At 36.0% G+C, this 23,429-nt stretch overlaps 1 protein-coding gene across 3 annotated transcripts in view; it reads left to right on the top strand.

Moving 5' to 3' along the window:
• Arhgap24 (Rho GTPase activating protein 24) overlaps positions 1–23,429 on the top strand; it is a 486,377-nt gene that overhangs the window by 256,133 nt on the left and 206,815 nt on the right. The window contains exon 1 of one of the 3 annotated variants that reach the window (XM_015499205.2): positions 16,744–16,993. The exons of the other annotated variants lie outside the window; for them this stretch is intronic. The gene's annotated coding sequence lies outside the window, so the exon portion shown is untranslated. Of the gene's footprint in view, positions 1–16,743; positions 16,994–23,429 lie in introns of those variants that run through there. 3 annotated transcript variants of the gene reach the window in all.

Here is a 23,429-nt window from a genome sequence, read left to right as displayed (position 1 = left end):
AGAACATCAGGGCCTAAGGGCATGATGGAGGAAAACTACTCAGCTTATGTCATCCAGAAAACAGAGAGATCCAGGAAGGGCCAGGGCTAGAATAATCCCCAAGGCCATGCCCTCAGTGGCTACTCCCTCCACCCATGTCCCACCCCTCCATAGTTTTTACCATCTCTCTATTTGAATTATTATTTCATCAAATGGATTAATATACTAAAAAGATCAAAATCCTCATGATCCAATCATATCATCTCTGAAAATTGCTTCATTGCCTAGCACATAAGCTTTTGGAGAACATTCCAGATCCAAACCATAAGGAAGACCCTCTACCAGGGTCCAAATTTCTCAATCTACCCTATGCCAAACCAAAGGAACATAAATTAGTGAATACTACTATTAATAAAACTATGGCTTCTTGAAGGTGACTGTGATAAGCAATTTGCACATTTTATCCAACTTATTCTTTAAAACAAATATGAGCGATATATAGCATCTCCAATTTTTGAAGTTGGGAAATGAGGGAAACTAAAAGACTAAAAGCATTTGCCCAGGATTATGTATTCCACGGTTAAAGAGCTGGATTCTTCTAGGTTTGTCCCAACCAAAGCCCAAACTGTAACATCCAAGGCTCTACTGCCTATCTTCCTAGTCAGAGCTCCTCAACAGTAAGTCTACCAGAAAAGAGAGAAGCAACTTCATTTCTGCAAAGAATTCTTATGTGACTAAAATAAAGAGATTTACTCAATACAATTGGTTTAGCAAGTATAACTGTGAAGAAAGATCAACCTCAGAAATGCTTTTTTAAAAATTTTTTCAGGAAAAAAATCCTGTTGGATTGTGTGCAAAACATGGAGTATCTTCAATTTTTTTAAAGTACACATTTAAATTTTAATGACATTATTGTTTAAGTCTTCTTTTGGATTAATTATTTCTGTATTAATCCCAAATAAAACATTTTTAATAGTGCCATTTTTGCATATTCCAAACATTGTATCAGTATTTTAAATATATATTCACTACCAGCTTCTTGTGTTTTATAGTTGCAGGGAGATAGAATTGCAAGTAGAATAATTTGGTGTTGTCATTTAACTCTGAAAAAGCATGAAATACTACATACATTTGTGATAAACCACTAACAATTTGCTATGGTAGCCAGGCCATTATTTTCCTATATTAGGAAAAAAAAAAACTGGATTCAGCAAGCCAGTATTGTATTCCATTTAATATTATTTGCAACAATGATTAACTAGAGTGCCTGGGGCACTTACGTAAACAGCTGTTTCTTGTATTTTCCAGGTGATAAAACCTGTTAATTTGGCAACTTATAGAGGAGACATTAGATCCACTCCAGTGCTACTGGAATAATGGCATTCCTTTAGGCAGGGTACAGCTCCCAGTGACAAGAGAACAGGGAGTGGATCAAGGAAAAGGCCTAGATAAGAGGCTCAGAATCAGCCAGGAGGAGCATAAAGGCATCCAGAGACTTCAAGGGGCAAAGGAGGTGTCCAACAATGCTATCATTTATCTTGTGCTTGGTTTGCCTGTTTATTCACCTACTTCCTCCTTTTGAAGACTGAGCATATTTAAATATTTCTCTTTTATGCTCCGGAAATATTGCTAGTGAAAGAGGGATAGTGTTTAAATTTTCAAAATTCTATGGTATATTTAATAAAGTACCATCTAAGCAAGCACAGATTTATGCCTTTTTTGCCAAATGTAAGAGAGCTATGGTTTTCCGTACTAAACACTTATAAAACACAAAAGCAGCAATAAACAGGATTGATATTAACATTAACATTACACATAAAACCCAAAAGTCAACATTCTATATTTTCCATATCCAGTGTATATATCACTTTTTTATAATGTTAATTTTCTCTCTCCTGATAAAATTTAAGACTCGTGAGGAAATAAATTTGCAAGTTAAAATGAAATTATAGAATTTAACATCCGCATCAGGCATAATGTCAAAGAGTTTACTACCAGCACTGACGTTTTCTTAAAGAATTTATTCACAGTTTACATTTACCATGAAGCGGTCTCTAAGTTAAGTTTTTATTTCTTCAGTTTTCCTTTAATCTTTATCTCATCTCATTTTATTTTGAGTTGTCATAAAGAGATACTGAAAAGATCCACTTGGCTCCTGGTGGGAGAGGATATTTTATTATTGTTCTCCCCTGCTATAGTCAATGCATTAAAAGGAAGATTCTACACAGGAATAGCAGAGCAATCAATAAAATGCATTCCCAAGCAATAATAATGTGAGGGAGTCATTGCAATTTGATTAGTGACCTTTTCATTCTTTGTAGAGATAACCTTTATTGATATCATTAACTAGATGAAACACTGGTTTGAAGCAGCTCTTTTAGCCATGAAGCTCTGTATTGATTGAGAAGCAAGATCTGAGATTTTGTTGGTGTCGAGCTGTTTACAGAAATAGGTGATACATCCCTCTCCTTTTCTCCAGCCTCTTTTTTTTTTTAACCAGCAGTGAATACATAGGAGAAACCAAGGACATTTTCTTACCTTTGTTCTGTTTCTATAAATAAAAGTGTTTTTATTGAGAAAGTACTTTCTGCATGCTCACAAAGATGAAGGCCTTTTTATCTTAGTAAGTCTGGTATGGCATAAGTAGATACCGGATTTGGTTACTGAAATTGTCAAGAAGTTTTCATTATATAATTCCTTATTAGTGTTTTCCAATTCGGAAAGCTCATACTACGTCTACATCTGTTTGTGTTTAAATGAACCAGTACACTTATCTGTTGCCTTAAGAAAGGCTATCTTTTTTTTTTAATTTTTATTGTTGGTTGTTCAAAACATTACATAGTTCAGGCTATCTTATCAGAGAAAAAAAACAGAAATTTTTGCCTCTTGGCCCAAGTAGCTGATCACCTGTGAAAAGGTTTATCTGTGTCAGGTTACATAAAATTGAGATAGAACTTCTGTTTAGCTTTTTAAATGAATTACTTGACATGGTAATCAAACCATAAATTTTAATTCTTGAAAGGTGATATTTACATGAAAGTCAACTTTTAAGCGGAACACACTATATTGTCTAGAAAAAAGAGTTTGGTGAAAGGGAGCTATAACTTAAAACTGTGCTTTGTAGCTGAACTTGGTGAGTCTGACTTGGGAATAGTTGAGTTTGTGGTACATGAATTGGTTTGTGTAGTGACTAGAATTATAACATTTGTTTTGATTGATTTGTGGACTAAGTTTAGAGTATATAAGTGGTATCTATGGATTCAGGATGAATAATTAATGTTTATCAAATAAGCACTGGGAAAGATTTACTAAGGTACAAGTGTAAATGATTTTGTTGGGGAGGGACAGAAGAATTCTTAAGCATAGAAACTGTTTATATATTCCCTTAGGTCTCCAAGCATAACAGTAGTTGAAATAAAGAGCTGTGGGGTGGATACTACATTTTATCTAGCAAGCTTTTTTATTTTTTAAGAATACAACTAAGTTTAAGAAAGCACTGCTTCAGAGATAGATAATAACAATGAGTCTGGGTTTAAATTTTCTAATTCTAGGCTTTAAAGACAGAAATCAACTTTCAGATTGAAAGTACATCTAAGGTCTGTGACAGTCACTTTCTTTTTTTTTACTTTTTAATATTATACTTATTAATATATACTACTTTTTACAAATTAATGGGTTTTACTGTGACATTGTCCATATAGGTCACTTTTATTTCTTTTCTTTTCCCAGTGAGATTTGAGCCCCACACTTGCCTCACACTGAGCTACACACCAAGCTCTTCTTTGAATTTTTATTTTAAAACAGGGTCTCGCTATGTTGCCCAGGCTGGTCTCAAACTTGTGATCCTGTTGCTTCAACCTCCCAAGTAGCTGGGATTAGAGGTATGCACCTCCACTCAGGGCACACTTTCTTTTAAAACAAGAAATCTTACATATATAGTTCTTACAACATTGTTCTTTGGTAACAAAAAGCTGAGAGCAAAGCAGAAGTAGATTTATACTCCATCAGATGAACTTGTGGGGGTTTTGTGTCAGCATGAATTTATTTTATTTCCACCCTTCAGAATTACAGTGTGCAAGCATTAAACATATTTATTCGCTGCATTTTACCATGGAGTCAGATTTTTTTGTACTTCACAATCTGTTTTCAGCCTGAAGTTATATCAACAAGGTAATGCAAAAATCAAAATACTTAAAGCCCTAGGGAAAACAGTCATCAAAATAATGTCCCCATTTCCTAATCCTGAGAATTATGATTCACCATCCTTTCATATATTAGCAAAAGGAAATGGAGAAGAGGAAGGGGATAAGTAGACACAAAGGAAAAGAATAAGGATGGAGAGGAAAATAAAAATATTTGACGATGACTTTGGAAGATTCTGTGCTTACATAAAGTACAATTCAATCACCTGGCACTTCTAGATCCTTACTGAATTGTTTCTTTAAGTCAGCAGTGTCTATATTTTTGTCACTCAAAATTGCAGGCCTTTGAGCAGCAGCAGCAACTGGGAATTTGTAAGAAGTTCAAATTCTCAGATCTCCATCTCCACGTGGGGGCCACAAAAATTCAAAGATTTGAATTTTTAGGTAGATCCCCAGGTGCTTACACATATTGACTGCAATGTGACCCCTGAAAGTGCACTTCTTCCTTAGAGACCAATGACAGTGAACAATGAAACATAACATGTGAAAAACAGCTACATTCTTCTGGAGTCAAAGCATAAATAAGAGAAAATATAAAATTCCCCATATGCACTTGTGCTTCCCACTGAAAAATGGATCACTAAGGTAATTCATTACTCTAACTTGAGAATAGCAAATGACACTGTGTCCATCCACCTTTCTCTGCTTCTAAAAGTTAAACAAAAACTTTCTCACAATTTTAATGTTTAACAAAGTTATAAAAATGCCCTCTTTTTCTTTAATAGCTCAAGTCTTCAGGTAATGCTATTTTACTGTTTTGCCTTTTAATGAACTTGAATGTTTCTCCAGATTGCATTGTTCCCAAATGACCATTTTTATATGAATACATCTTTCTTAGATACACAGTTTGTTATGCATGTGTTATATGATCTTCATGTGTGCACATGCACACACACACAGACCCACACACACCACTCCCACATTCACAGGTGAATGTTTTATTTCTTTGCTACACATCCCAAGACTACAGCATGGTTTATGGGATTCCTGGGGCAGGGGAGTAAGGCGTGTCTGTACACCTAAGAGCACTGTACACTTGAACTGTGTTTGCAGCAACAACAAAACCAACCTGAGCACCTGGTAGGAGAAAGAAGGAAAATGGCACCTATCCTTTGCCATGTAGATTGCCATGGAAAGGCAAGCTATTAAAGAATAAAGAAAAGGTGTTTTAAAATTTAAGTAGCATATTTTAGTTGGGGTGGTAGTGAATCTTTCCCAGGTAGTATTAACAAATGTCAAATATTATGGTAGTAGAAAGAAGGGCTTTGATCAAACTACGGAATTTTTGGTCTGAATTGACTCTCTTATTGTTTTTCTCTGGCAAATGATCCTCTGATGTGTGAACTGGGGAATACAGCTCATGTTTGTATATATGAGATTACAATGCTTACATTATTAACTTTTGTTTTGAACTTAGCTCCTAGAAATGGCTGTTGAGGATAAGGAGACATTCTACGTATGTAGCCAAAGAAATGTACCAACTCCTGCAGAATCATCTTTGTTCTGAAGAAAACATAACCAGAGTTCTTATGAGGTGGGAAGGGTATCAAAGAGATTGGCCCTTACCATCTCAGAGAAACACTGTTTAGATGTGGCTGCTGTGTTAATCATGAGCAAAGTGAAATGAATTGATATGACAACTTGCAAACATTCTGGAGCAAAAGAGTTCCAATAAAAGTAAATAGTTAAAAGCAAAGAAAGAAAGATGAGAACAGGGCTGGGGATGTGGCTCAAGCGGTAGCGTGCTCGCCTGACATGCGTGCGGCCCGGGTTCGATCCTCAGCACCACATACAAACAAAGATGTTGTGTCTGCCGAAAACTAAAATAAATAAATAAATATTAAAAAAAGAAAAAAGAAAGATGAGAACAAAGGAGAATGGCATGGAGAATACAGATGAAAACATGGGGAAATATAAAGTCCTCCATAAGTACCTAAAACGGGAAGTATATAAGAACTTTTTAATAAAACCCTGAATCTAGTATACCTGAGCTCCAAGGCAGAGTAATAAAACAATAGAAACAAATTTTTCTAAGTTGAGGAGGCAAATTGAAAACTGAAGGACCTTTAAAGTCTAACAAACAAATTAGAATCAAGAAAGATAGAAAGACACAAGCTAAAATGAGACCACTAGTGTGAGAGAGGAAAAATTTCTCTCTTGGAGTATCTTACTGAACTTAAGAATTAACTGACATAAAACAGACTAACATCTCTGAATCCTTGGATACTGTGATTTCAACAAAGATACTGGTATCAACAGACCCTTTAAATTGATTAATAAACCAAAGAATGATTAAAATGGTGAGAGACAAACAGGAGAGCCCAATTTGTGATGAAGAAAGGGTATGTATTGAAGTCCCTGTTTATTGCCTTAGGGTCATTTAGTGATAATGAACTAGACATCACAAAAAATCACTGATTAAAAGACATTGAAATAATCAATTCCTTAACACTTGATAGAAAGCGGGTTATATATGAAGTGAGTCAATTCTTATATGGTTGTTTCCTGGCAACTTTTCCCACATGAATGGGACTGGGGTCATTGATGTGATTCATCCATCCATTCAAATCAGTAAACATGTATTCAGTGCCTTTTTTTTTTTTTTTTGCTAAGCATCTAGAATCCCATTGCATTTATTTTTCTTAGCATCTGATAAGTTGTATGTATAAGTTCCATAGGTTAAGGACAGAGGACAAGAGATTTTATGACGGAAAAAGAAGACACATTTAGTGTTGGCTTGCTTCTTTGTCTTCAAAGTTGAGAAAATTGATTAATTGTGCCAAAAATTGGGGTAAAGGAGTATGATATTTTCTTTTTCAAAACTAAATGGGTGTGTATGTGTGTTAAGTATATGTGGATAGGGTTAGATAGATATTAGATATCAGATATTAGATAGATAGATAAGTAGGTAGATAAATTTGTATAGCAAAATGGTGATAGTTGTTAATCCTTAAATATTCTTAAGTATTTTTGAGTGTCAAAGGGGTAGGAACTTTTTTACACTATATTCTTACATACTTTTGCATATTACTTCTCTATTAAATAGCAATAAACATAGTATAACGAAAAAGTTTGGCTTCCTTATATTTGGTTGCTTTGGAGCTTGGCTCCAAAGTAGTGATGGGCAATTTGTTTTCATTCTTTTCTAAAGCACACTTGTGTCTAGGAACTTATAAAAGATTACAGACCAGAGAGATGCCTCCTTTTATTCCTTTCCAACATTTTGTGTTGTAATGGTGGATTTAGTTTTTCATTGTGAAAAATGACAGTGTAGGGAAGCAACTTCACACTTAGGGGAAAAATTCTTTCTTCTGCATAAACTCAGGAAACCCTGATCTCCACTGTGTTTGGGGAGCTGAAATAGCTTCTTACTTAAGAATGATGAAGCACATTGTGACTTGGCATTTTTATATTGATGCTTTTTCCCATAAGAAAATTCTAATAGTCCTATTTTCCACTATAAAAATTAAATATCTCCCTACTCTCTATGTTTTTATTCTTGGGAGTCTTAAAAGTCATTATTATTGTTGCCTTTAGAGTTGTTTTGTCAATAACTCGCTGTTTTAATTTCTTTATGACACAACAGATATCCTCTCAATCTTCAAAGATAAATAAACCTCAAGCAATTTTAAAACATATGGGAGATAATTATCTCAGTGAATAGTTAAATTTAACATCTGAATAAAACTTCAGGATAATCTTACTAAATCCTTTTATTTTATATAGGAGGAAACTAAGCCCCAGTGAAGTGAAATGTTTTGTCCAAGGTCACACAGCTAGTTGCAGACTAATCAAGGTTGAAAATGTAATTAGTTTTGACTGCTATCTCTTGTCTATACCTGGGAATGTTAGTTTTCAATGCTTGTACATCCTCTTCCCTGTCTATCCTGGGAATGAAACTTGCCATGAAAAAAATAATGTGTTCATCTCAGAAAAGAATTCAGGAGTTGGGAAAAATAATGGATCCACAATAATTCAGTTGGATGTATGTAAATATTGGCTCACTGATGGTTAATACATTGAAGAAATAAAGCCTGTACTTTTTTTTTAAACAATCAAATTAGTTTGGGGGTAGCCATCTACTATCAACATCTTTCTATTTTATAGCCAAGTTGTTTGTTTATACAAACACATTATTTTAATATGGGATATGAGACAGTGTATATCTGTGTATTAATCAAAGTTCTCCAGAGAAACAAGCAACAGGAGATACCTTGATATATAGGAACAGATTTATTGTAAGGGATGGGTTCACATATTATGGAGGTTGAAAAGTTTCAACATCTGCTGTCTGCAAGCTAAAGGACCAAGAAAAACAGTGGTGTAGTTCCAGTCTGTTATGGTTTAGATATGAGGTGTCATTCAAAAGTTCCTGTGTGAGATAGTGCAAGAGAGTTTAGCAGTGAAATGATTGGGTTATGAGAGTATGAATCTAACCTGGGCATTAATTCCCTGATGGGGATTACCTGACCAGTAAAGTAGACTGGTAGGGTGTGGTTAAAGGAGGTAGGTCCCTGGGGGTGTACCTTTGGGGCATATATGTCCAACTTTGCAGTTAAGAGTTCTGGTTTTTAACTGGAGTCCCATAGTAATCAACAACACCACCTCCTTTTACTCTCAAGGAGTTAAAGTTTGGACAATCATGTGTTATTCTATCCACAGTGAGTACAAAATATGCTAGAGAAGGATAGACTGAAGCTTTCTCTCTGCTTTCTGGTGTGCTATCTTGAGCTACTTTCCTCTGACACTCCCTTCTGCCATAATGGTCTGTCTTCCTCATCTCTGGCCCAGAACAATGGAGCCAGGGTTCCATGGACTGAGATCTCTGCAACAGTGGGCCCCCAAATAAAGTTGTCCTCCTCTAAATTTGTTCCTGTAAGGTCTTTTGGTTGCAGCAGAAAAAAAAAAAAAAAAAAAAAAAAAAAAAAAAAAANATATATATATATATATATATATATATATATATATATATATATATCTCATAGACACACACACACATACACACACACACACACACGTGATTGAACTAAGGAGCACTCAACCACTGAGCCACATTCTCAACCCTATTTTGTATTTTATTTAGAGACAGGGTCTCACTGAGTTGCTTAGCACCTCACTGTTGGCTCAGGCTGGCTTTGAACTTGTGATCCTCCTGCCTCAGCCTCTCAAGCCATTGGGATTACAGGTATGCACCATCACACCTGGCCCATCACCATATTTTAATAAAAGAAAATATGAGAATAGAATTATTAATGTAATATCACAAGTATTTCAGTTGCTCTAGACTTCTTTACTGAGTTTTGAGCATCATGTTTAAATTGTGCAAGAGTTCTTGAATTTGTTGTCTTGCCTCACTTTAGGAGCTCTTTATTTTGTGTCTTATGTCCTTGTCCTGACAACTATCATTATCTGAAGTTCAGCATGAATGCCTACTTCCTAAATTGGGTGATATATGTCCAACTTTGCAGTTAAGAGTTCTGGTTTTTAACTGGAGTCCCATAGTAATTAACAACAACACCTCCTTTTACTCTGAAGGAGTTAAGGTTTGGACAATCATGTGTTATTCTATCCACAGTGAGTACAAAATATGCTAGAGAAGGAAATTTCCTCTATTCTTCCTTTAAGGCGGATTTCAGCATTTTCTTCTGTTTGAGCCAGGTCTGTCCCTTTTTCTTTCCAGTGTCTTAAAGTTTTACCTATTGCCTTCCTAGATTCATTGAAACTGAGTTATCCTTCTTAGTCCATGTAACTCAACACAATATTTGACTTGATTGAACTAGGCTATCTGCCAAGTCCACTTTCCTTCTAGTTTCCACTGGCTGTCCTCATACAGTGTGTGAATAAGTCTCTCAAGCTTAGAAGTAATTAGATTACCAAGAGGAATTTGATGAAGGATTTGTGCTTTGCAGGATAGCTAAACATGGAGTTTCATAGAAGCTAAGAAAATACAACTGTTTGTGTTGTTGAACTCAAATTTGAGTATGCTTATATCTAAGAAACCTAAACAATTCTGCTCCCAGAATCTATTATCACTGCCAAATTATACTCTAATTTGGCAGTGATAATAGGACTTTCAAGTCTTATCAACCAATGACCAAGTTTTAAAAAATGTTCAAAATTTGCATTGCCCTCAAAGATCTGGATAACTTTATGTAAAGAATACAAGCTTTATAGTCAGGTGACCATAAGTTCAAATTCTATTATTCCTCTGTTAAGCTGTGTGCCTCAGTTTTTTCATCTGTGAATAGAATTTATAAAAAATGTCTTTTTTGTAATAAACTTAATAAATACTAGTTTCATCCAATTATAATAATAGATATATTTTTCAGTAATATAGAGATTTCAGAAATAAGCTTGTTTTTTCCACATATTCTTACCAATGGAAATTTCAAAAAATACCTTTTGAGGCCATTTCTATCACTCTATTCCCTCCTGCCTAATTTGAGACTATCACAATGTCTCACTTGGATATAGAAACAATGTCATTAGTAGTCTTTCAGACCACCTGTCCCTGAATAGTTTCTGCACTTAGAATTCTAAAAATAAAAAATCCTCTGATTAAAATCCTTCTTGACTACCTATTGCCTTCAGGATAAAAACCAAACTGCTGCACATGGCTTTTGCCCATCTTCCCTTTTGCATATTTTATCCCTTAGTTTTTGTCCTTCATTCCACATTCTAGCTCTCTGCAGCTACTTGTAGTGAACCAAGTGGGTCCTATCCCCTGCCTAGAGTGTTACCCATTTCTTCTTTTACATTCAAAATGCATTTTGGTTTTATCTCCTCAAGGAAGAGTTCTTTGGTTATTTCCAGTCTTGATTCCATGTAACTTCTATGCTTCCCTAGAACTTCATGCTTAACTCTCCAGTGTCAGTAAGAACTGGTAAGTGTTCTGAGGCAGGGTCTTCCCTCCCCCTCATACTCAATCCTTGGGCACATTTTCTGGGCTAAACAAATATGAGTTTCATTAAATTCAAAGGTAGAACTTATATTATTCTGGGTAAAGAAATATTATCAACAATTTTCATTTACAAAACATATGTTTACAGAAACTTCATAACCTAGCACAACATAACCTAGCATAAGTTGTTTGGTTTTTTTGCTTGTTTGTTCATTTTTTTGTTTTGTTTTGTTTGGTACTAGGAATTTAACCCAGGGGTGTTTAACCACTGAGCCACATCCCCAGTTCTTTTTGTTTATTTTTCATTTTTAGGTAGAGTCTCCTAAATTGCTTAGGGTCTAAGTTGCAGAGGCTGGCTTTGAACTTACTATCCTCCTGCCTCAGCCTCCTCAGATGCTGAGATTATAGGCATGCACCACCATCCCTGGCCCATCTGTGTCTTATGTCCTTGTCCTGACAACTATCATTATCTGAAGCACAAAACTTTAGGCATCAGAGACTATCAATACATATCTGTAGCACTGACTCATTGATAAAACATATATATTTAATGTACTTAGATTCATATATAGTTAACACTATAGGAAAAGGGCACATTTTTCTTTTAACTTTAAATGAAATTATCTTCCTGGGTGGCATCAGTTCTCAGGTGCAAAATTCCCTCTCCCTGGGTTTCCTGATAGGAGGCCAATTGTGATTCTTGGGGAAAGTCATTTTTTATTTCTAATATTTTAAAAAAAAATCATCCTTTCTGCCTTGCCATCACACAGTACCTTTCTGAATGACTAGATCTTGAGGGTTTTGAACCAGTCACAGTATCCCACAAGATATCTGGGCCCCAGGACTCAGAGAAGCTGACTCACTAGAACAAGTAATTAGGAAGCAGTAGGACATGAGACAGGAGAGGAAATCTAATTTACAGCTCACTGGAGAGCTCTGAATCAGTGTAGAGTAGAGCTGAGATAGGAAATTAAATAAGCTCATCTCTCCAAAATTATTTGGTCTCCACAATTTTCATTTACAAAACATATGTTGCAAATATAAGGATTTACCTTTTGCTCCTGAAGAGTTGGCAGGTGAGGACAGCATCTTCAGACCACCTGGACAGAGGACAGCATCTTCAGACCACCTGGACAGGATAGAATTAACTCTAGCATATCTGCTGTTTCAATAAGAGAAACTTCCTAAAGAGTTCAGGAAATGAAGGAGATGTCTAGAAGCTGGTAAGACCTTCTAGCAAATGCAATCATGTATCTAGTTAGGTGTACCTGTGTATGTATAAAGCCTATTCTAATTACTCAAGAACATTACCTGGGCTTCACGTTGATAAAATTTAGGGCTCTTTCCTTACTTCCTGTGAGTATTAGCTGCAGGGCCACTGGGAGATCTGTAGTGTTAAGTTGTTTGCAGAAGAAGAGTAGTCTTTACTTTCATGTTAATGGGTTTATGTTAAATATTTGTTGAATGAGGAGTAGTAGCCTGTGTAGGAAATATAATTGATTCATTAAAGAAATACTTGTCAATGCCTATTTATATGAGACACTGTTCTGATCACTGGGAATGTGATTTTAAAACCCAAATCTCAAGTTTCTGATTGTATTTATATCTTCTGGCAGATTTCTGAATTTATTCCAGAGGAAAGATAGTAAACATATTTCAATGAACTACTTGAATAAGTAAAAAAGCACAAAAATAAATCCCAGATAGTGGTTATGCTATGAAGAAAAATTAAGGCAAGGAAATGGGATAAAGAATATATATGGAGGCCAAATATTCTCTCTGATAAATGGATGATAATCCAGAATGGCAGAGGGCTTGGGGAGAATGGAGGAACTTTGGACAAAGGGGAGGGAGAGAAGGGAAGCGGGTACAGGGGCAGGAAAGATGGTGGAATGAGATGAACATCATGTGTATGACGGCACATATGGTACGACTCTACATCCTGTACAACCAGAGAAATGCTCCATTTGTATACAAAGAATCAAAATGCATTCTGCTGTTATATATAACTAAATAGAACAAACAAAAAATGATATATGGGCAGAGGATGGTTGGTTAGAGTGGTCAGGAATCTTTTTTCTGAGGAGGCAGCACTGGAGATGAGTCTTGAGTGAGGAGACGGAGACAGTTCTGTGAAAATATAAGGGAGGAATGTTCTAGTCAAATCAAACAGCTGTTTGGGAAATTTGGTAGGAAAGATAAACAGGTGCTAAATCATGTGTATCTAGAAGGGTACAAATGCTTCAGCATTTGAATTTATACTGAGGGAAGTTGGAAAACGTTGTAGGGATGAAGCAGGGAAATCACTGAACAACACGAAACAAGAGAACAATGAGAATCAATTGGAATGAAGACAAGTCATGATGGGGAAGTGCTGGATGGTATGAAGCAGGGGAATTATGGGCAAAATGAGAAATCATTGGTGGGTGTGGAGTGGGGAATGATTACTCTGACTGCTCTGAGAAGAACAAGCTGAGAGGAGATGGGTTAATAAAGGAAGCTAGTAGCCTGAATTGGCTTAAGAGAGTTGAGGCTTGAGATTTGTTATTCTATGCATGTTGGAATTGTATGTATTACTTGGAACTGTTAAAAACTCCCAAGCATGAAATCGCCTCCTACCAAAGAATATTATGACCTAGGAGCTGTTCATGTAGTCATTAACTTTGCTACTATCACCAAAGAGTTTGGGGATGCCTCAGTACATGCTTTCTTCTAGTGTTACTGTAAACCTGAAAACTGAGAGGAGGAGATCAAGAGTTAGAGAATTCCCACTGCTTGCCTCTATTAATATAGCCTGCCCTAGAGTTCACCTCTGCTGTAAGTACTTTACCCATCAGTGAAAGTTAGCACAACATGTCCAGGCTTCAAAACACAGTTAACTATTCCTTTCTAAACTCCTCTAGGATTCTGAAATTCAGAACATTGCCAGAGTGGGGCAACCTGGAGAATGTCCAAAGGACCTAAATATAGAGGGACAAAAATCTTCTTTAAGTGGATGTGAAACATTGTGCTATTTTAGAGTGTATTGGGCTGACATATTGACAGCACTTGCTCCCCTTCCATGCTTCACAGAAGAACCATGCCATGGATTACAAAGTAGGTTTGAGGGCCAATTTCCTGTTGCTTGCACTGGTCACCAAAATTGCTAGTTGCCTCCTTGCTTAACCTATTTTGAGAGACTTTGGTTTTTGAATTCAATACCTATAATAATCTATTGTCTGTGGCTCAGCCCACTTCTGCTCTAGAGGATCTGCTTGTAACTTCTTTTCACACCTTCCTTCCTTCCTGAGGCCGCTCAGCACTCTGAGTCACCTTGACTCATTCCATCAAAATCTCTGGGCCTCTCACAGCCTGCTTATCTTTCAAGATTTTTACTCATGTTTCCTTCCTGCTCCTTCTAACTGACAAAAACTAAAATGTTCTACAGCAAGAACAAATTTGAAGAAATGAAAATAAAATGTGGAATAGTTTTAGTAAATCAAAGTAATATGTATCAGTATGTCAAACTCATTGTATTTGACATATTAGCGAAATCTATAAACCCGTGTGTTAATGTCATTGGGATTTACATTTGCAGAGAGCATAATTAGATGTAACTAATTGAGAATAAAAGGAGAATAGGATCCTGCTTTCGTGTCAAAGAACATAAAGGATGGTTTTCTAAAAGTTCTTTCTCAAAATTTATGTTGTGAATCTCAGTTGCTCATTTGTCAATGTTGGAACATTGATATCACATTCACTAATTCCTCATCATTTGGAAAACATGTTTTAGGAAATTAAATTTTCTTTTCTAACTATTACACTTCTATAATTATTTGGTCCTAAGTACATTACTTTCAGAAGAAGACCAGGATAAGAGTGGCTACTGTAAAGCAGATGAGAAATTTCAAAACCAGTGAGATTCCAAGTTTAAGAATGAGTAACAGTTTGAAAATGGGTCTCAATTATTTGAGCATTAATTATGTCTCTGAATTGCAGAGTGTAAAGTAGATTTTGCTTTAATATTTAAGGAGCCAGATGAAATAGAAAGATTGATGGTGACCAGAATGAATGCACTCTGGGCCACTTCATATTTTAGCTTATCTGATCTGGGCAGGGGGTTGTTGAGATTTGGGCAACTCTGTGGTTAGTAGGTAAAAAAAAAAAAAATATATATATATATGCACATATTTAAAGTGTGTGAAGGAATGCCAAAATAGTTATGCAAAATTGGCCTCATTTCTCATTTAAATGTTTTGATTTTATTTGAAAATTACCCTCTTTTCTAAAGTTTCTATTACTTGTCAGTTATTCCAATATGCAGAGGAAAAATGAAGTAGGGCTTATAAGTGCTCAATAAGTATTTGTTAGATGAATTAATGAATGAATACACTTCATAATGGGATATTTTTAAAAAATATTATAATAGGGACACCACTCCTTTAGAGAAAAACAATTTGTTTATATGTAAGTAGGAAAAACTATGTAAAAAACATCAAATAAAAATTATTATGCTGCTTCTCTGTTTTATTATCAAAATATTTAATCAATAATAATAATAATAAAGTAGGGACTGGGCCTTGTGAGATAAATATTTAATCAATATAATAATAATAAAGTAGGGACTGGGCCTTGTGGTTCATGCCTGTAATCCCAGTGGTTCAGGAGACTGTGGCAGGAGGCTGGCGAGTTCAAAGCCAGCCTCAGCAAAAGTGAGGTGCTAAGCAACTGAATGAGACCCTGTATCTAAATAAAATACAAAATAGGGCTGAGGATGTGGCTCAGTGGTGGATAGCCTCTGAGTTCAATCCCCGGTACCCTCTCCCACCCCCACCAAAAAAAGTAGGGATTGGTAATGTAACTCAGTGGTAGGGTTTATCTCACATGACCAAGACCCTCTGTTCAATACCAAGGACTGCTAAATTAATTAATTAACAAATTAATAATAAATAAACTTGTATGTGGTGGTTTAAAAAGCTTGCCTTGGAAGTTGAAAATGGATATTTGTGGCAAGAGCAATGTGTTTTTAGCTCAAGAACCATGTTACAAATAGTATTACTGATTCTAGGTAGAGATATCCAAAACTTACACCAGCATCCCCTAAAGTCATCCTCTACAAGGACTGATGAATGTTAACATCCCCTGAAAAATGACAACTCCTGAGTTATAGAAGTATCTTGGAAAAATAGCAAAGGAAAAGATTATTTTCTAAGTATGCAAAGAAATTGAGCATTATAGAGAAACTGTCAATATAGAGGATTTTAAACACCTAAGGGGTGTTTTCTTTGAGACAGATGGTTCTCACACCCTAATTGTATTACTGCTCCCACCCAACTCCTTCCAGTATACAAGGATATGGAGGGAAAAGATAAAGCATTTCCTTTCAGGTATGTTAGTACAGTGGAAAGAATATTGAACTGCGAAACCTGCTATCTATTAACTGTGGCACCAACTACAATGCAAATGACCTCATACAAATAATATTTTCGCTGGGACTCAGTTTTCTCATCTGTAAGATGAGAAAAATTATATTTCAGATCCTGCTGAATTTTCTCTGCTTTTTATTTCTTTGTGTTTTTCTGTTTTTATTTTTTCTAAATGCTCAAATACTAGATTATTTAAGGTATATTTCCTTGTAGTCTCCCCCACCCTTCTTTCTTCAATATATGGGATAGCAGGATACTGACTAAGTCTGAAGGGAAGGAGGAGGAAGAAAATTAGCTACAGGAAGAGTTTATATCCCTGTCTACAAGAAAACTTAAATATAGCTACCACTGCTTTGAAAGGAATGGTTTCTATCCAAACAGTATTTTCCAGACAAGCTCTGTACTTTTTTGCCAACAGAATTAACTTTAAACTGAAGGCAGTAGACAGTTAAACAAGAGTCGGCACTGGGAACAGCTGTGAGTAGACAAGACCAGTTACTTATAAGGTACTGTTTTTTACTCATTGAAATCTTCAGGGTTCCTTTGTGTTGGGACAAGTATTCTGTGATCATTTGACCTTCTATTTCTCCCTCCTCACCTCTATGCTGAGAGCAAAGACGCTTTTGAAAATATTTGAGCTTTTTAGCTGTATTGTTTTATGGCTGTTGACAATGAAGCTACAGGGTAACTGTTTTGTTTTATTTTCAGGAATCAGATAATTGTTATTTGATTTTAAAGCTTAGTTTAGCTTTGTTCCTTTGTGTGTGCATCTGTGTGTATGGTTTTGATGTGGTTTTATTGTTCGAGTTGGATAAGCAGGGATATGTTTAAACATTACAGGATGTATAGAATGTTCTTAACTGAGGGGGAGGGGGCTAATGCATCTTCAACTTGAAGTATGGAATCAATATTGAGCCAATCAGATAAAAGGACCAGCAAAGGGCAAGTCCAGGCGCATGAATTGATTCAGTCTAGGCTCTGTAGCTCTTCACAGCTTGGGAGACCTGACCTGGAAAACATACTTTCCTGAATTGGGGTTTTATTTCTAGTTTGCTTCTATTTCAAATTTAATTTTAATCCTTCTTTCTCTTCATTTGTCTCTTTAAAAAATTCTAGTAAGCCTACCTATTTTCTTTTAATAAAGTTTATTTTACTCTAAGCTAATCTACCTTAAGGGAGTAACACTCTTAAGAAGAGTGACATTTGCAATCAGATTCCACATCCCTGGGCTTCCAAAGCAGAAGAGAAATGGTCCAAAGTAGCCATAAAGTCGACAGAAAGGATCCAACAGAAAGGACCCTGTGGACTCCTGTCATTCAAAGTGTCACTCTTTTTTTCCAGAGGATTTGGCTAACTAATATATTATATTTGTTGCTGGTTCCTAAACAAGCAATGAAAACTATTAAGGAAGTTTACTACTGAAAACTCCAAAAGCGTCTGAAAGAATTCAGTTATTCTAGATAATTATCTTTCTGAAATCCACTATATGGTTTGATCTCACTCTGGAGGGGACTAAATACAATTTTATGTTTTTGGAAGTGCTCTGAGTAATCATCATGGCTATACACTTGAAACTGAATGGTATCTCTCGGGTCTATCCTATGGTGTGTGAAGCTACTGCCTCTTAGGTCAAAAGATCACATAGAATCACTATGATTTTTGAATTTTTGTATTATGTTTATAGGACATGTTTTGTCTTCCTAGGTCCACCCTCCACATTAAAAAAAAAAAAATTGAATTCTTTACTAACTGGTTAGCCAGTTTGTGTACCTCTAACAACTCCCTTCACTCTAAGCCACTGCTTAAAACTACTGTTTATTTTGAGATGTGAGCATTAAAAAAAAAAAAAAACAAGAAAAAAGTTTATAAAGAATTATGGATGGAATAAGAGCCAATGGCTTTATCTGAAGTTGGCCCAAATGATTCTTTTAGGAGAAAGGGTATGAGCACAGTGACATCTATTTTGGGTGCTCAGGAGCTGTTGGGCTCCTGCCGAGTTCTCAGTTGTTCTGTGTAGTAGAGGTTGCCATGGAAGTGGTGCTGGAACACGTAACACGTTCCTGCATCCAATACAGAGTGTGTTCTTTGTTCTCCTTTCTAAAAAGTTACTGGAGGTGTGTGTCAAGGAATCAGCAGCTAACGGGATCCCCAGGGGCAGACTAATATTAATCAAGCACTGATTGTTTTACTTCAGTCCCATTCATGCACATGCTGTTTATATACATGCATTGTTGGGAAATAGCAGAACAATGTTTTGAAGGAAAAAGAAAAAAAAAAGAAAAAGTACTCCTAGTTTGTGCAGTATTTCTATGTGAAGATCATACTTTAGAGGGGAAAAATGAATAAGGGGAGGCTAATTTTCTCAATGATTTTTAAAATTTTATTTCTTGAGCTATGTCCTAACTGAAATTAAAAGTTCTTGAAACCTAAAAAATACTATGCAGCCATTTTATAAGCCGTATACATTCAGTGTGCAATATAGGACAGTATGTTTTCTTATCTTCTAACACTTTGATGTTGTGCTTCTGAGAGTAAAAATGAGTCACTGATTCCTCAATGATCTCAGTAACCATGGTAATCTTTTTTCATTAATCCCACTCTGTGCAAGAAAAAAAACCCAACTGATTATTGTAGGTAGATTCATGCATAGTAAACTGAGTCTAGGAAAATTCTAAAGTCCAAATTTACTTAGAATTCTTCACTAACTAATGGATCATGCAACTGAGAATTGTGAGGCCTTTTGTGTCTAAGGACCTTTTTTATATTTTTTAAATGTAATTTTTACACAGTCACTGTAGAAATTTTTTTCTGATTGCTAAAGCCTCTTGTGGCATATGTGACAAACTCTTCTGCTTGAAACAATGATATGGGGACTGACATTTTCTGCAATAGTGAATTTGAGAGCTGTATGTATTTGAAAGCTTTGTCTCAGAAATTGTCTAGAAATTTTGCATATTTCTTCTCCCTGTGTCTTTCAGTTAAATAGCATGACTTCCTTTAAAATAAAATGTTATTCCAATTGAAACATGCCTCTTTTAAATTGAAAACTATGGTATCTTAAGTCACTGCAATAACGTTATTCTTCACTTGACTGAGTCTTTCATTTTCATCAAAATTTAATTTTCATATTCAGGCTTAAATAGGAAACTTAACATATCAAAGGATGTGTGTTTTACAGTGAGAACTGTAATGCCATACAACCTAAATTTAAAATTCCTAAAAAGTCCATGTCTTTATGAATACACACTTAGGAAGACTCCAATTTAGAAAGACACTTTAAAAAAAAACTGGAAAAAGGAAGAAGCCACTTCAATAAAATTGAAGGATGTTGGCACTCACGGATAACACTTTGCAAGGTTTCTTCACAGCATAACCTCATAAAAAGTCCCCAGAAGGCTCAGAACCCAGCCTTCCTAAACTAGGTTCAGGGAGCAAGATTTGTGTTTTCCAAGAAGGCATCAAGCTTACTGCAGTCAGTCATGGATAGGAAAGAGGAACTACTGAGATTTCTGAAGTTGTTAAACAGAGAAAGAGATTACTACTTAGTTTTCATAAAAAAATCTATGCTTATTTCATTTGCGACTATAGTCTCTCAGCAAAGGAAAGATATTCAAAATGACTCACCTATGTTCTTATATATTGTCCTTTGTGTTATGTACTAAATTGGTGCTTCATAACAACTTAAAAGGTGATGTCGTCAAAGATCATCATGTGTTGTTTTTTGCTTTTTGTTTTTTGTAGAATACCAGTTTTAAACCTTAAATTAAAACAGCATTGACAACTGAAATGAAGCGGAAACTGCTATATTTCATTTTGTGTTTTATTGTAGGAGTAACTTAATTTACTGTTGGCTCATGCTAAATGTGAACACTTCATTAAGCAATGCCATTTAATAATTTATGAAATTGTTACCAGCAAACAGTAATTTGGAACTCTAAGTTGCTCTGAAGAAAAAGCATTGAGTATCTGTAATCAATAATTCTGGAAGTATTGCTGTCCTGTGCACTTTTCTCATTTTAAAAATTTTTCTGTAGATGGAAACCTTTTCTGTATCATCCAGAATGCTTTGGCGAAGAAACAAAACAAAACAAAAACACTATACAGCTGTGTTGTATTCCATTCTATGCCTATAATCTATATAACAGAACTTGCCTCCTGGTATCATGACCTACGTGGTTTTAGTGTGTTGTGAATAAAATTAGGATAAGCATCCTTTTGCATACAAGTTTTGTTTTTTCTTTTCTTTTCTTCTTCTTCTTTTTTTTTTAATAAAGTAGGGGCACTAAGCACAGAAATATTAACTCATCTAAAACCTAGACTTCTAAGCTTTCAGTCTGATTTCTATATTCAGACAAAAGAGGTAATGACTGGGTGATAGATTCACTCAGGGGCAGGAAATGAAAGCATAGTTTCCTTCTGTCTGAATAAGAGGTCAACCATGTCCCCTGTTCTCTGAAAATCCCCAGAGAATGGAAGGGTTCTCATACTGGAGAAAGAGGTCAAGATTCCATGCCAGAAGTTTTTTATTACACAAGGAGTGATACACATGTAATAGCTATGGGAACATTTTAAAGAGCTGTCATTTTGTTAATGAATATCTGCTAAAGCATTTCCTGGGCCACTGGTGTTTATGGAATTTTTAAACAAAATGTTTATGAAGATGGAGCCAGGACTTGCTTCATAAATTATGTCCTTCTACTGGCACCTCTGCTTTTCCTCAGTGTACAACCACCGTTCAGGCCTCTGCTACACTAAACAAACAAACAAACACTCGACTTTCTCAACCTTCTGCTCTCTGCTTTCTCTCTCTGGTGCCAAGAAAAATCTCTGTGTTCTGTCTCTGCTTCCTCGCCTCCCTCTGACTCCATAGGCCTTTGCAGTTTGATGTTTATCTCTACCACAATGAAATCACCTCTCAGAGGGGGCTGGCAGTGGCTGAAGCCGTGGTTAAATCCAGCAGCCTGCTCATCCTGTCGTTACCTTCTCTTCTGTCATTTTTACTGTTTGCTCTCTTGCTCCTCTCAACATGATTCTGCCTTGGGATGTTGAGGATTTTGTATTCGCCCGTAAGTTCCTCTCCTCTCTGAGATTTTGCTCTTCCCTCCTTTCAGAGGGTTTCTGACTTCTTCCCACTCCTTAATCTGAGAGTCTCATTTATTTTCTTCCTTTGTCTTTCTTCCTCTGAAACTTTCATCTAGACCCATGACTTCAACTTAAAGCCTAACATAGATATATTTGGTCAGCAAAGCCTTTTCTGAACTGGTGCGAATTATAACAAAGATCTCCTTCCCTCCAAAGCACACCTTCCTGGTGGCAGGAGCTCCAGCTTGGGATGAGGTCAGACCCCCCTCAACCTGAACACTGCTCAGGCAGTGGCCTCACTGGTTAGGGTCCCATGTCTCAGGCACTCCAGTGCTTTGACCTCCACATTTTTCCCTCACTCAAACCAATGCTCTTTTATCTCCTCCCTTGCTGCCTATATAATCAGGTGACGATTATTATAGAATTCTAAAAACTCTCCTTGGCATTTTTCCTTTTTATTCCCATGGTCATCATCTTGCTCAGAATTAATTATCACTTGTAGTTTCCTGTCTCCTCTCCAGTGCTGTGCCTGACCAACCCATCTGCTGCACATCTGGCAATTTAAAGTTCAAGATTCCATAGATTAGATAGATAGATAGATAGATAGATAGATAGATAGATAGCCAGACTTGTTCAAGGAATCCTTAGTAGATGGACAAGAACAAAGGCTGGGGAGTTGAACTTCAGGACTTGAGACACAGCTTTAGAACATTACAACTGTGAGCCTATGTGAGATATCTAATCTTTTTGAGCTTTAGTTTTCTACATAAAATAAGGGTAAGTAAGTAATGGTGACCAGGCATTTAGAACTTCGAGGGCCAGCCACAGCACTCTGTGCACCTCCCATCCTTTGCTCATTGCACACTGAGAAGAGCACATTTCATTTTGAGACTCAATCTCTCCTGTCTCTCCACATCCCCTTTCTCTAAGAAAGAGGAGTAATAAAAGTGAAATTGAGCATTTCTTCCTTTTAGCAATTACAAACTACACAATGCATATAAACAGTTTTCTTTATTCAATGTTTGTATGTGGTTTTCTTTCTTTATTCTTTATTACTCAATCTTACAGTCACAAAACAAACAGGTAGAGTAGCCGTAGCCATAATAACCTATCCTATGGTTTTTGATACCAGTCTGTCTCATTAGCAGACTATTTCCCTTTTTTGGCAGAGTCTAATTTAGGTGGAAAGTCAAATTCAAAGGAATGACTGAAGGTCTGAAGACCGGCCAGGAGTGTTACTTCACTACAATCATATCCCAGAGTCATAGGTTAATTTAATTTTTCTCAAGTGACATGTCTGTCACTTCTGGTAGATAAACTAACTAACCATTTGTCCTTGTACCCAGTGTTTTTTTTTTTTTTTTTTTAAGTTGTTGGGATTCTGTCAAGTGCCTTTTCCTAGAGACCACTATAATTATTTGCTGTTGGAGGACTTGGTGCTTCACAACATCAAAGAATTCTGTGGCATTTTTTTTCATTTCCTTAATCAACTCGTTAATAACTTACAAATGCAAGTTGCATAATCATATCGGAACTTGGATGGGATCTTAAAGATCTTGTAATTAAGCTCCACTTATTACAACTGACCCACCTATTCTAACTAGGCAAAGCAACTTATCAGCAAACAGGTAGCAAGCCCAGCATGTGTTTCTTCTGTAAAAACCTTGCACTCATACAGGCAACTCCTGGGTCTATTAACTGCATAGTCCTAAATTCACGACATAAATAATCCTGAACCTTCTCTTTCCTTCTCCATCCATCTTTCACTATCAGAAAGAAGCACAAGAATCCAGTGTATATCTTAGAGGTTTGTTCTTTTCTTCATCCATAGAAGCTATTTTGGTGGAGGAAGCCTTCCCT

Source organism: Marmota marmota, unplaced genomic scaffold, assembly GCF_001458135.2.
Source record: "Marmota marmota marmota unplaced genomic scaffold, marMar, whole genome shotgun sequence".
NCBI lineage: Eukaryota > Metazoa > Chordata > Mammalia > Rodentia > Sciuridae > Marmota > Marmota marmota.
Note: the sequence above shows the minus strand (reverse complement) of the source record. Positions and strands in the feature narration are given on the sequence as shown.